This window comes from Sinohyriopsis cumingii, chromosome 1, assembly GCF_028554795.1.
Source record: "Sinohyriopsis cumingii isolate HCF-2022 chromosome 1, ASM2855479v2, whole genome shotgun sequence".
Lineage (NCBI taxonomy): Eukaryota > Metazoa > Mollusca > Bivalvia > Unionida > Unionidae > Sinohyriopsis > Sinohyriopsis cumingii.
Window position 1 is genome coordinate 96,041,548 of NC_142961.1, and position 15,709 is coordinate 96,057,256.

General features: G+C 34.2%; 1 protein-coding gene across 5 annotated transcripts in view; it reads right to left on the bottom strand.

Annotated features, from left to right (window-relative positions):
* Window positions 1-5,013: 5,013 nt before the first annotated feature.
* The window catches only part of LOC149807383 (transportin-1-like), a 123,241-nt gene continuing 112,545 nt past the window's right edge, over window positions 5,014-15,709 (bottom strand). For 2 of the 5 annotated variants that reach the window (XM_089965995.1, XM_089966015.1), the window contains one exon: window positions 5,014-15,493. The gene's annotated coding sequence lies outside the window, so the exon portion shown is untranslated. The remainder of the gene's footprint in view (window positions 15,494-15,709) is intronic. The other 3 variants (XR_016422489.1, XR_016422488.1, XR_016422487.1) reach the window with 3 other exon arrangements.

The window sequence follows — 15,709 nt, forward strand, 5'->3', positions numbered from 1 at the left end:
CATTTTCTTATTTTTGAGTTAACATATTTACATTATACATGAAGTGCAGTACAAAATTCTTTGCCATGGCCATTCATTCTGAACCTGGAATCACAAATAGAAGACCATTGAACCTGTTCAAGTTAATGTCAGGATCTAACTAAATTCTAACTTTGGTTCTATCATCTTTTGGTAGAAAAAACAAAGTTACTCAAGTGATATTATTCAAGTTTATCTTCAGATATATATACAAACTGGATTAAATCATAAAAATCCAGTAAGTGGCAATAAGAAAATTTGATGGGAATGTTGGGGGTATAATTGGCATTTGTTTTCATTTAGTACCAGGATGAATCATAAATCTTTCAATGTGATCATCTCTTCAGGAGCAGTAGTGATAACAAGGCTGGCCATCATTATCACAGTATTGGATATTTTGATGAGTGCCATTTTACTTTAGAACCAAATAGACATTGAAAGAAGTCTTGCATTGAAATTCAATAGGACTTTCCATTAAAGAATAACAAAAATAATATAATTTTTAAGATGGCAACCATGTTGTCCATATTTGATGCCAGATTGCTATTATTTTCATTTTGTACCAACTAGAAATCATACTGTAATAGGTCTTTAGTGAAAACCTCATCCATTCAGGAGCGATGACAAGAGTTTTAAGCTAGCCATGTCGGTGGTCCAACTGCATAACCAACTAGATATCACAAGTTATTGAGCGAAAACCCCATGCTGATATAAGCAAAATTAATACATTCAGGAGTACGAGATTTAATTTTCAAGATGAATGACATGATTACTTAATTGGAGTTCAGATTAGCACCATTTTCATTAAGAACCAGACACGTGAACTCTTGGATTGAAAATTAAGTGCATGTGCCCATCCATTCAGGAGTTACAAGTTTATCAAGATGTCCATATTGTTTATGGGGTACCATTTTCATTTAGAACCAGCAAGAGATCATACGTCCCATGTAACAACCCCACACTGATGCAACTGTTTGTCCAAAAGCAGCTCGAACAGGAGTTTCATGATGGTGGCTGATTGTCAGTCAGATTGGTTTTCAGATCAGCACAGTTTTCATCAAGAACTAACCTGAGATGATATAGTGTTTATTGATTTTCAAGTTACGGGGTACTATTTTTATTTAGGATCAAGTAGATATCAATAAACTTTTCAGTAAAAACTCCATATTTATGACCATCTTTCCAGAAGGAATAGTGACAAGATTTTCAAGATGTCCAGCATTCATGTAGGACAAACTAGAAATTACAAGTCCTTTTAGTAAAAATCCATGAGAGTTTAACTATCCTGAAGAGTAGCTATAACATGAATTTGCAAGATGGCCACCATTAATCAGATAAAAAAAAATATTTTCATTTATTAGCCAACTAGTAGACACAAGATGTCTGAGAAGCACAATTTTCATTCAGGACCAGCAAGATCTTTAATTATTTTGGTGAAATCCCCCATGTCAAAATGACCATCTATATAGGACAAGTAATGGTTTCAAGATTCTTAAGTTGACCATCTTGTGTCCACATTGATGTCAATCTGGCATTGTTTTCATTGTACCACCAAGATATGTCTTGTAGTGAAAATCCAAATGTTGATATGACCATACATTAAGATTTTCAAGATTGACCAAATCTTTTAGTAAACACTAGTGCATTCATTAAGGAGGTGCAATAACAAAAAATTGTTTAAGATGACTACCACTGTGGCCATACTAGATGCTTGAACTGCATCACTTTCCTTCTGAGCAACAAGGCCTAGGGATGAATGTGTTTATCAAGTTTCATGCCATCAGTAGTGTAGGTTATTGTCATCAGTAATTTGTGCTAAAGGATGATGAGCACAAACTCTTCTGGTCTACAATTATTAGAGCTAAAAATGGGCATGTCTTGCCTCGACTTACAAGACAATTTTATCACTTTGCTTTTATCCAAGTTCTGACAATACTGAGAAATTGGAAGAACAAGTTTGTTTCTAACTGGGAAAGGCCCTTAAATTTTGCAAATATTGACGCAACTCCGAGAAAAACCAGATATTTTCAGCTGCCGCTCAGCAACAGAAAAAAAAACACTTTTCAACAGTTAAATTTACTTCTTACAAGACAATTCAGATAAAATTACTGACCGAATCATTTGGGTACATGGGATGAAACCTATTAGTGGTTCTGCCCTACTGTTTCATACTTTGCCTTTTTTTTTATTTAAAAAAAGTGCTTCCTATGTTTTTCTTACTGGTTATTTAAAACAGATCTTGTATACCCTAGGTATTGTTAACTAACTTTTATTTTCCATCATTTTGGTTTATAATTGGCGAGTGTAATTTGGGCTTTAGAGTACCCTATGTACTTGCTTGTACTTCGAATCCAACTGCAAACTGCACAGATCTGCTGTCGCATAATGCACCAGAAGGTCTGTCTGTGCAGTTCCTTCGGAGTAATCAGCACAATGAACAACACTGACCCTGATCTGCAGGTGCTTTATGCTATGGCAGATCAGAATCTTGTTGCATGCAGTTTGACTTGACTTATATGCGAGTATATACAGTTCACACCTTGATTTTTCTTCAGATGTTCATTTCTGGATAGTCTTCTCCCTCTCATTTCACTTCCTGGACTGAAAAAGTGAGCTGCAAAATGAGCCAACAACTATCCATGCATTTTATGATTAATTTATTGCACTTTCACGATTCTAGTTTTGTCCAATCTGGAAAATTTATTTTCTCTGTTTTAATAATGCTAAATTTAGTATATTTTTGACCAATTCATTTCAGACTGATTTTCAACCACATGGGAGTGGCTGTCTTTTTTGATAATGCGTAGTTTGAGTACCACATGTAAAACAGCAAGCCAACATTCTCCACTGTGCATATTGCCAATTCAAAGAACTTACCTGTCCCTTTCTTAAAAGTATGTAACAGTGGAGCTAAATTTATATAGTCAACCCAAGCACAGAAAAGATCAGATTGGTCATGAAGACAGGTCAGTTTTTTATCAACTCCATATAAATATCTTTTATTTCATGGAAGACAAGAAGACCACATGTCTGTGACCTTGGTTGATGTTTCAGAAAAATAAAGTTTATCTTCCTATTTAAATTTAATGCAAATGTATATACTTGCTAGATATGTAGAAATCCACAGACTGCATGTAATTTTCAATGCAGAATCTCTCATTCTTTGTTTCCTTGATGATGACTGCATTTAATATGAAGTCCATGGTCAGAGTACATTGAAAATATATGTTAGAACACCAGACATAAGAATGGTCCTCTTGTCCCGACCTTACAAAAATGTTCTCTGCCATTGAAACTTGGATTTGACTAAAATACACAATGGAGTTCGTTTATGAAATGGAGCAAAATGAAAAGTTTTATGTGAAATGAATTTCCTTTTTAATATGCATAACCCTTTCATCAAAATGATTAAATTTGCTAAATTTATTAATTTGGAAAGAAATATTAAAATACTCACTTTTCATCGCATTATATATTGATTTTAAAGATATTTTGTGACAAATATCTTGTATCTGAATTGTTATCATAATTCATCTTCATTAAATTCTGGAAAATAAAAACAATGTATTTACCTGATCTAAAAAAAAAAATAACTAGATACTGACAAATAAATTTCATGCATTTTTTTTTCTTGCAAGTTGGAAATTGTTGTTGTATGGTTTAATGCCATTTTTCAGCACAAGATAGGCTATACATGGCTGCCAGTGTAACTGGTGGAGGAAGAACCCTGGAAAACCCCAGGAAGAACCACTGACCCATGAGATGCTACTGGCAAGCTTTTCACATACCAATGTTAGCTGAGCCTGAGACTCGAACCCAAGCAGACAGCAGTGAGATGGCAGTGATCCGGAACTGTAAGCACTTTAGACCACTCGACCCCAAGTTGGAAATCATTATGCCAATGGAATAATAAAATATAAATTTTATAAATATTATTACTGCTATTAATTTGAAATATTACCTAAAACATAAATGTTAATAAAAAAGCAAGCAGCTGTTACTTTCAATCCTGTTGCATAATAATTTGAAGAAAAATGGAAAATTGGCACAAGAATTAAATACTGACAACTGGTAGTTCTGATTTTCTTAAGTCGGTCAATAAGTAAAATCAAGAATGGAAGGAAAAAAATGAATGGCAGTGATCAAAGATTTAAATTTCAACATCATTATAACAGTATATTTAAGTAAATAATTTCACAAGTATACATTAAAAAAAAGAATATTCTGAAGATTTTATTCTGCATGCCAATAGTCCATTTCAAAATAAACTATTGTGCATTTAAAACCTACCAGGAAATATTGGATGTCTTACTTGTCCCAGCAGATGCTGATATTCACCTTGAGAATATAAATGTGCGTTTTATGCCCATCCTGCATCACACTTTGATAATATTAATGTGCATTTTCTACCCACAAGAAGCTCCGAAGCTCAATATCACTTGACTATGTCAATTAAGATTAATACTGCCAATTTTATTTACTTGTCAGTCCAGAACATGTAACAAGGGAAGCCGACAGCTTTTATAAACAGGCACCTGATGCAAACTTTACACTAAAATGGGTTTAAATGTAAACAGGCACTTGGTTTTGTTTCCATATCATATCAAAGCACACACATGTACATGTGTTGCATCTTCGAAAAATAGTATGATTTAACAATGAAATAACATCATTTTCCTAAAGACTGCACAAATGATGAAGGGTACTGTTTGAAATTTGTAAGACATGATGGGGTTAAATAATTCTGAACTAGAATAACTCACATACTTACTAAGACTAAAGGTGAAGTATGATTCATAATGGCTTGGAGGCAGATACAAGTTTCATTTCCATTATGTAAAGTATTGAAGCATATGAATGTAGAACGTGAAGTCGAAGAATTATTTAAAAACCCTTTAAGAAAGTTTAAAATAGCAATCGTTGATGGATTCTGCATACCATTAGCTCAAAGTTGACCTTAAGGCCAGGTTAACTAAACATACCAAACTCAACACATGAAATTTAAGACAATTTTATTATTCAGCATGCAAATTAAAAGTCTATGTACAAGAGGAAAGAAAAGCATAGAGTCTTTTCCAGCAGAGTAAGAAACAAGAATTTATATCAATCAGTTAGAGTTACTTGACAGCTGTGTATCTGGAAGATATAAACACACCATCTAACAATAAAGACAGTCCAGCTGATTCATTTCCCACCCCGTAATTACTAGTAAATATTACTGATCAATTATAAATAAATAAATATTAAATATAAAAATTCTGAATCATTAAAACTAAGCCCACCTTAAATACAAAAATAAAAAAAAAATAATAAAAAAAAAGACCCACAACAAATTATGTATACCCTATACTAGTATTCAAATACAGACCAAGTCCAGTTTGTCATGAAAATCTGTTGAAATACTTTTTCATACGCAATACATTTCTAACAGTACAACAAGGCCAGAATAACACCAATGGCTCGTGATACACCCATCGTGGTCTTTTTCCCTGACAATGACCTTGACCTGAGCTTGGAACTTTCCAATGCATGATATGCCATTAAGAAATGTAGTCTTGTCATTGTGTGTAAGAGAGTAAACAAAAAAACCCCACCTTAATAAGGAAATAGGTATTTTACTTTATTATTCCTTGTTGCAATCCTGGCCTTATGTATGACTAAGCAAGGCACTGGTAAGTCATGATGTATAAAGTTTAACTAATATATCTTTAGTGGTTCAAATACATGGATGGAGGACATTTACTTGCAGAGGCATTGCTATAGTATGTGACACAATGGTGAGTTATGATTTAGACACTACAAAATGTTTTGTTAAAGCATCTTTTGTGGTTCAAAAACTGTACTCCAGACAAGGATGCAAGTACAAGAAACATTTACCCATGATATGACCTTCACCTTGTGACAGGAGGCCTCGCTGTGTTATGCAACATACCATCGAGACACAATACATACATGGGTATAGATTTAAGAAAATCTCTCCAATTCTTACAACAGTTGTGGGCAAGCTGAGCAAAAGATAACAAATGGAGTTAGAGATGGATGTTTGAACAGACACCAAAATTTGAACCGTTATGTCCAACTTAATACTGGGCACATAAAAATGTTACACTTTGTACATATTCTATCATGGTCTTCTATTCAGACATAGAGAATTACACTTTATTACAGATTTACCCATCTTTAATCTGTTTACACAAAATTATTCATCAAAAGCTTTTACAAAGTTTAATTTTGTGACTATTAAAGATAAACATATTTATGATACTATCAAATAAATGTAACTGAAACCAATGGCCTGAATGGACTATAGATGGACTAATGCACCTATCATTTGATAAATAGGACACTCCTTACATTGTGCACATCTGTTTGAGAAAAGAAAATCTATATTGTTAATGCGCAGATCACATGAAAGACCTTGGTCTGTATACTGACCCATATACCTTGAACTTGGAAAACTGGAGGGAAGAGACCCAATATTGCAGATTTCTAATTAAATGTGTATAATTATGTGTCAACCCAACTGACTCGGAGGTTTTACTTTTCTTTAAACTATTTATTTGAGCTTGGTCTATTCTTTGATGCGCAATTATGCAAATATTTAATAATACAAATCTGCAGAACCACTTTTTGTTTTGCATGCTCTACCTTTATTCCTTTGCAAACTTCCTTTTTAAAAAAAATACTTCAAATTTATTGATGTGTGCATGTTTGATTCCCATGCATTAATTATTTGTGCACAGCAGTACATTTCCTTCAAGTAGACAATGCCCCAATTAATATTCCAACAAATGTTTAAACCACCCAGTCACAATGGTTGATCAATATTTCCATTTACATGCTGGTATTTGGCAGTATCCAGACAAGCTAGTTATACAGCCCTAACTTTCATAAAACTTTTCAACTCTAGTACTTACTTGACCCATAATTTTTCACTGAATTTTTTCTCCAATTTACGGTCAGTATTTGAATTTGAAGATTCCAAATACCCAGCGTTCACTATTACAGCTGGGGTTTTATGGCAGCTATAGCTGCTGAATGAAAGCAGAACCTGGTTGAGTTTTCCACTCTAAGTCTATATCAAAATTGTGTCGTCTGTATTTCACTGCAAACTACACATAGACAAACAGGGTTATACTGCAGACATTTACAAGTGGACACTGAATTATCAGGCTAGTAAAAAGATGGTATCAAAGTTGTCTTTTAATAATAAAATCAAAAAATCTTTAAAACGCCTTTTAAAATTTTTCTGTTGTTTTGAAATTACCTGTACATGAATACTGAATATGAACATGTCAAGATGCCATTTCTTTTAAATCTTTTGACAAAAATTTCAATTGTAATTATTTATAATCTTATTTTAATCAATCATTTGTTTAATAAATTAATCCTTATTACTACATGCTGTCAATGCTTTGAACCAAAGTTTAAGCACCCCACCCCACCAATTCAACATGCAGTAGACTGTAACTCATTTGAATATTACTCTATTTGTGCATGCATACACGTACCCAACCATGAACAGCATTGACCCAGATGTGCTCACACATACTGCATTGGCAGGTAAGGGTCTTGACTAGTGCTATGTGTTGCTGATCAACTTTATTGTACAGTGACCCTTGGAAAATGTAGTTTCAGACCAAACCATGTCTACCACATGATGAAGCTGGAAAAAACTGGTATGATATAATTGTTCTATTTACCAGGAACATTTTTATTTTTTGTTGGTTTAGTGGCACTTTGAACACAATTGCTTACATAAAGCCAAAAGATGTAGGTGCCAAGTGCCTTTCCAAAGGACACACCGATGCAGCTGACCTGGATGGGTATTGCATCTGTGACCATCAGTGAGTCCAATGCTCTGCCAACTGAGCTACCACTGTGCCCTATTTACCTAGGGACCCAGTTGAGCTACCACTGTGCCTTATTTGCCTAGGGACACAGTTGAGCTACCACTGTGCCTTATTTACCTAGGGGACACAGTTGAGCTACCACTGTGCCTTATTTACCTAGGGGACACAGTTGAGCTACCACTGTGCCTTATTTACCTAGGGACACAGCTGAGCTACCACTGTGCCTTATTTACCTAGGGACACAGTTGAGCTACCACTGTGCCTTATTTACCTAGGGACACAGTTGAGCTACCACTGTGCCTTATTTACCTAGGGGACACAGTTGAGCTACCACTGTGCCTTATTTACCTAGGGACACAGTTGAGCTACCACTGTGCCTTATTTACCTAGGGACACAGCTGAGCTACCACTGTGCCTTATTTACCTAGGGACACAGTTGAGCTACCACTGTGCCTTATTTACCTAGGGACACAGCTGACCTTATTTACCTAGGGGACACAGTTGAGCTACCACTGTGCCTTATTTACCTAGGGGACACAGTTGAGCTACCACTGTGCCTTATTTACCTAGGGGACACAGCTAAGCTACCACTGTGCCTTATTTACCTAGGGACACAGCTGAGCTACCACTGTGCCTTATTTACCTAGGGACACAGCTGAGCTACCACTGTGCCTTATTTACCTAAGGGACACAGTTGAGCTACCACTGTGCCTTATTTACCTAGGAACACAGTCAAGAATATCAATTACAGCCTCAGCAAACAATAAAAAAGTTACATGCCAGATTCTCCACTTCAAACCATTCACATTTAAGTTTTTCTCCCAAGTCGAGGCATGCTGACATGGAAGTCACACTGAATAATCAATTAGTGTAAAATAATTTAGCTTGATAAAAGTAGCAACTCATTCATCTGCAAGATGGAATTCATTTAAAACACTGTTCTGGCTAGTTACTTACGCCAAAGGTTGATGTGGAATGACAACCTGTGATTACAAGCCAACAGCACAGATCCATATCTACATGCAATGTATAAAAAGCAGATCTAGGTCCTTTACAGATGGGAATGCTGTATACATACTGTACTTGCACTGATAATAAACGTCTTTACAAGATAGGTACTGTAAGAAAGATCAAGTCACACCCATAACTGAACTTTTTAAAACAAAATAGCACAACAGAATTTGTTAATTTTAAGAAAAACAATATTTTACCCCCAAATATTAAGAACAATGATTTTATTCACTTTCAAAATTTAGTAACCTTTTACACATATATGTCAGGCATTTAAATGCTTACAATAAATCCATTTCAATTATTAAATGCAAGAAATGTCTCCAAGTTAACTGGATCAAGATAAATGGTCAATTCAAACAGAAACTACAACTCTCTGAAATTCTGTCAAACAAATATTGAAAAATTAAACTCAAAATGGTTGAGCTGAAATGAAATTTGTGACAGATGTGACATGACTGATGGAACGCTACAACACCTCCCTCCACAAGGTGTAACCCCTCCCACAATAAGGTGTTCATTCTCCCTTTATCAAAGTTCAGTGTCTGCAGTATCACCTATAAAAAAAATAACAAAGATGTCTGTACCCATGAGTTTTCTGCTGTAGTTTACAAAGACTTGTAAAAAATAGTAGAGATTTCAAGATAAAAATATCGAAACTACATAATATTCCAAGTATAAACATATGTTTAAATTATATACAATATAAATAATTACAGATTACTCATGGATACAGTCAATATAGTACAAATGAAATACTTGCCAGAGCAACCTCACACTCTTGCCTTAAAACAAACTTTAGATACTTCTATCAGTTGTATTCTGTCACCTTCCATCATTCAAGATAATTATTTCATATTTATTTGATCCATGTTCTTAACTCTTCAGGTAAAAGTAATGCTGGTGTTTGCAACAGATCTGCATGTTGTACATTTGACAATCAATCAACAGCTCACCAATAACTGGTTAGTTTTTCTTCCCCAAATTTATATCAAATGTGATTTTCAAAAAGTTAAGAATGTGGTTTTGAAGGTGGCTTAGGGTTCATTAAATTATTTTTCCTGTTGCAAAAATAAAGTCAAATTAAAATGGCCCATGACCTATGACACTACTACATAGGTTAAATGACAAGAACTTTAAATTATCTTTATTAAGGATGGTGTCAACAAATGTTCTAGAACATTTGCCTTTGAAATATTTAAATGACATGAACAGACTGATTTAACTTCTGACTTCACTTTTCCTTCCCCAACTCAAACTTTGTCAGCATCTCAACCCCTCTCCTGCTGCTAGGCTAGGAAGTTAACGGTCACGTCCACTGGTATGGTAAACATTCTAAAATCTGAACTAACTTGTGTATTGAAACATAATATATTCAGTTCCTATTTATTGATAATGTAAAAGATCATACAATGCTGCCTTAGAGACAATATCATATTTAAGAAAAAAGTTTCATTAGGACAGAAATAAATGTGAATGAATTATTAATGACAGTACTGATAATATTGATGACTTTGGAACTTTGTAAAACAAGAATCAATCATTAACAGTACTGATAAAATTTACGACTTGGAACTTTGTAAAACAGGAATCAATCATTATTAACAGTACTGATAATATTGATAGCTTGGAGCCTTGTAAAACAGGAATCAATCATTATTAACAGTACTAATAATATTGACGACTTGGAACTTTGTAAAACAGGAATCAATCATTAATGACAGTAATGATAATACTGATGACTTGGAGCTTTGTTGTTGTTGTAGGGTTTAACGCCATTTTTCAGCACATGATAGGCTATACATGGCGGCCTGTATTAACGGTGGAGGAAGAACCCAGGAAAACCCCGGAAAGAACCACCGACCCACGAGAAGCTATTGGCAAGCTTTTTCACATACCCACATTAGCCGAATCCAAGATCCAAACCCATGTGGACAGAGGTGAGATGGCAGTGATCCGTAACAGAGAGTGCTTTAGACCACTAGGGGCCCCATGGAGCTTTGTAAAACAGGAATCAATCATTATTAACAGTACTAATAATATTGATGACTTGGAACTTTGTAAAACAGGAATCAATCGTTAACAGTACTGATAATACTGATGGCTTGGAGCTTTGTAAAACAGGAATCAATCATTCATGACAGTACCGATAAAATTGATGACTTGGAGCTTTGTAAAACAAGAATCAATCATTAATGACAGTAATGATAATATTGATGACTTGGAACTTTATAAAACAGGAATCAATCATTATTAACAGTACTGATAATATTGATGACTTGGAACTTTGTAAAACAGGAATCAATCATTAATGACAGTAATGATAATACTGATGACTTGGAACTTTGTAAAACAGGAATCAATCATTATTAACAGTACTGATAATATTAATGGCTTGGAGCTTTGTAAAACAGGAATCAATCACTAATGACAGTAATGGTAATACTGATGACTTGGAACTTTGTAAAACAGGAATCAATCATTATTAACAGTACTGATAATATTAATGACTTGGAGCTTTGTAAAACAGGAATCAATCATTAATGACAGTAATGGTAATACTGATGACATGGAACTTTGTGAAACAGGAATCAATCATTAATGACAGTACTGATAATACTGATGACTTGGAACTTTGTAAAACAGGAATCAATTATTATTAACAGTACTGAAAATATTGATGGCTTGGAGCTTTGTAAAACAGGAATCAATCATTGATGACAGTACTGATAAAATCGATGGCTTGGAGCTTTGTAAAACATGAATCAATCATTAATTACAGTACTGATAATATTGATAGCTTGAAGGTTTTCAGTGATACTAATTCACACAGATCAAATGAAAAAATGTAACTCCAGAAATTCTGTTTTGTCCCTTTCATAATCTTACAGACACTAACTACCCTAAAGAAACATTAATATAATATTTTCTGAAATTCTCTATTAAAGACTGTATGTTAATATTTGAAACCTAATTTACAAAGTTGTTGTGATTTCCTGTTTGAAGTATCAACATCTGCTGGATTACTATCAAGTCTAATTAGATAACTAAATTTGAATTTCCTCCCTTAACACAAATTTTGACATGAAAGGTCAGTGGTAAAACACTTTATTACCAATTTTAGTAACACAAAGTCTGATACTGTTTTTCCTAAAACACACTATATTCAGTAACACAGAATGGACATTATGCCTTAAACATGGAAGAACTAGTACCAAGCCAACAACAGCTTTCAGGAGTCTAAACTGCATTTGATAAAGCTTTCATGTAATGTGATGTACACAAAGAATTTCAGCAGCTAATAAAATTTCATTAAACAAGGTACTCGGTTTTAAAACTAGTTTTCATTCATTCATTTCAACAATTTCAAGGTCTATTTCTGAACAACTTCAGAAGGAAAAACATTACTGCACAAAATAATGTTTGATTTACCCACTAGCTAAGCATCCTGTACTTTCACTGAAAGACCAGATCTCAATATGAAGAACAGTCATTTATAATATTTACCATTTTGGTTTCAATGAAAACTGGTCTGAAATGACTGTACAAGAAACTGGACTATCCAAGTTCCTTTACTAATCTATAGATGCAGATTTGAGAGACACAAGAGAGTTCAAAACAATTACAGGCAAACTAATCAGTTCAAACAAATGTTAAAATCAAAAATCGCATAATCAAGATGATGTCAAAATTTGTCTACACGACTTAATCTGGGGATTCTAACAAAGAAAAAAGCTTTATTACACTTAATAAAGCTGACAAACTGAATAAAACACTTCATATTTATACATGGTTAATGATCAAGAAAAAGTGCACAGAATCATATTTTCTACTGAACAAGTGAGAAGAAAATACTAGCAATTTGCTAAAATAAACTTGATTCAAAATGTTATCTTGTAAATGCAAGCAATTTCAACATCAGTAAGATCGGAATCTTATGACAGATCTTTTTGTCTTCAACCTTTTTCTACAAATATTTCAATTTTGGAAGGAAATGACATTTGATAGTGACATCAGCTAAATGTGACTGGACTACTGATGGAAAAGACATTGTTAAAGTTGCAATTGTGTGCTCAAGATTTCCCATATAAAGATATTCAAAACTTTTTCCACTTACTTAAATTGTGCGCAAGCAAAATAGCACACTTTCTCCTCCATAATCAGTGGATTTTTTTGTGTGCACATGCTTATTTGTAAATATAAATACAGTATAATAAAAAATCCCTTTTTTGATGAGCTATAAAATAAGACTTTAACATGGACATTCATCTGTGTGGATATACATGTATAGATGCCAAAGTGATCACTATATCAAGCCTGTGACTCCATGCAAACTTGCATGCAAGACTTAGTCCTGCTTAGATGAAGAGGAATACAAATCTTACAAAGAAATAATGTGTAAATAGCAGGTTAGGATTTTTTCAATTAAATTTTTAAGTGCTAACTCCAAACTGTGTACCAGACTGCAGCATTTGTGTGACTTAAGTTGACCTAACCTAGTTCAAAATGCCATGACAGAATTAAGTCAGTAAAGTTGCAAGTGAAACAGTTTCTAATTGGGTTGAAATTTTCTGGTTTTGTTAGAGGTATTTTAACAACACCTTCAGAAAATAGGAGCATTTATCACAAAAATTATAGCACCTTACTTGTACAATTATCAACAGAATGATGAATGTATATAGTGAATGTCCAGTTTCACACTGGAACGCCAATTTTTTTTTGAAATTGTTCTGAATCTGTCATAGTTGGAATTCTTCTGACAGAGTAATCTTATTTTTACATTTTGGTTACATCAGCGCTTTATAAACTCAAGCATTTTCAAAGTAATGTCAGGACTCGTGTCTTCATTATTTACCATATTCCAACAGACACTGCCTTCACCCAACTGCAAACACCAACCCAAATATGCTGTAATCTCACTTTATGCCTCAGCAGATCATGACCTTTGTGGTTTGTAGTTTGACTCGATTTATAAGCGAGTATACATGGTGTGCTGTTCTTTCAAGTAATGCTTTCAAGCAAACCACACAGAGTCTGACCTCTTGATGCATTATATTACTACATATCTGGGTCTGTTATTGCAGATTACAGTGCACTGCATACACAGTATCTAGGAGTCCATTCTTGCAAGCAAGTTTCCACAAATGTCTACAAGTGGTAACAATAATTTGCAGTCATTATAACAGTGAAGATAACATACATGTAAACATGATCATGAAAACTTTCTGAAATATTAATGTACACTTGTCCACCTACAAAACTAATATCATAAACAGAATCAAATAGGTCAACCAAAGCATCATTTCCACTTGGACTCGGAACAAAAGTTGGTTAATCAGCCAGTTAAACACTGCAGTGTACCCATAACACATTCCTGTTAATTTTGTTTATATTACTCAGCAAAGAACTACTTTAGCTTTAAAATTGTTGGTTTACAAGTAATTTAGAAATCTGAAGTGCCTACACAGTACAGTAGATCAAGGTTAATCTAGAGGATAAAATAAGATCACAAAACGAGTTCTCAGACAAGTAAAATATAAGAGAATGAAAAAAGGGAAAGATTGTCATATATGGACTGAAGCTTGAATACCTTGGCAAGACATGTATTCTGCTGTTGAAAGAAAACGAAACAGCTATGGAATATTTACGAAGTTTATGAGTCTATAGTGCATGCATGTGTGCAACATTTTACCATTCATTCCTAAATAGGGTACATTCTGCTGTTATCAAAATGGAAGGATAAAATATTAACATTCCTGTTTTCAAGGGTTGTATAAAGCAGACAGAATTACTAAACATGGTATATGCTAACAAGCTAGCTGCAGTGGCAGAGGTTAATGGATGGGTTACCACAACCAATACACATGATATATATAATCATGATAGAACACTACTAGATTAGATAGTAATAGGCGGCTTGAAGATATGATCATGTTCCTTAATAACCGGCACAAAACCAATTTTTATCAATATTTTATCTCCAGTTTTAATGTAAATACATAATGAGTGAATATACAGTGCTAAAAGAAATTGCTCAATACATATTGACATAGGATTCACCTTGATTTTTCAAAGTTATTTCTAATTTTGGAAGAACTACATCATGAATAGATGATCACTAATCTGTCTAATCAGAAATGCATATCAAGTCTCAGTCAAGAAATATGATTCTCAAGGAAATGAAGATAACAACAACAAAAAAAGCAATCTTTCAAATCATTAGATTAATATTTGATAACTTGTTACAGACTTTTGCAAATCAATTACTTGTATATATGAAGTTCCATCTCTGCCACTGCTGCAAACATGTTGGTTTTAATTACGATAATATTAACTATAGATGTATGCGAAGTTGATCCCTCCCAGTGACGCGTCCCTCCCAGTGATGACTCGCGAATGCTCAGTAGGTCGAGCCGATGAAGCTATATGCTGTGGACTAACCCAACTCAGTCCCAAAGCATGCCCGACGACCCGAGGAGCGAAATGATTTGGCTCTAGAGACCCAACCTCTGAGCTGGCCCTAACCCTCCCAACGCGATGCCAACCCCAAGGCCCCTTGGTGTGCACAGCAGGTTCCCTTCTGCCAGCACAGTTCCCGGTTTACCCCTGACCTGCAAAAGAGAAAGAAAAACGTGAAAATCAGTCTTAACAAAGATTAACTGCATTGCAAACATTTATTATGAAATTAATCTACAAGATTAGCTAAGAGTTATTCAATTTATCTTGAGAAGAAATGCACTTGTTACTGTAGGGAGTGGGACTGAACCTATAATGTCCTGTTTTCTGTCTGCATTATTTTAGTGTTAGTTTCATTCGTGTTACCCTAA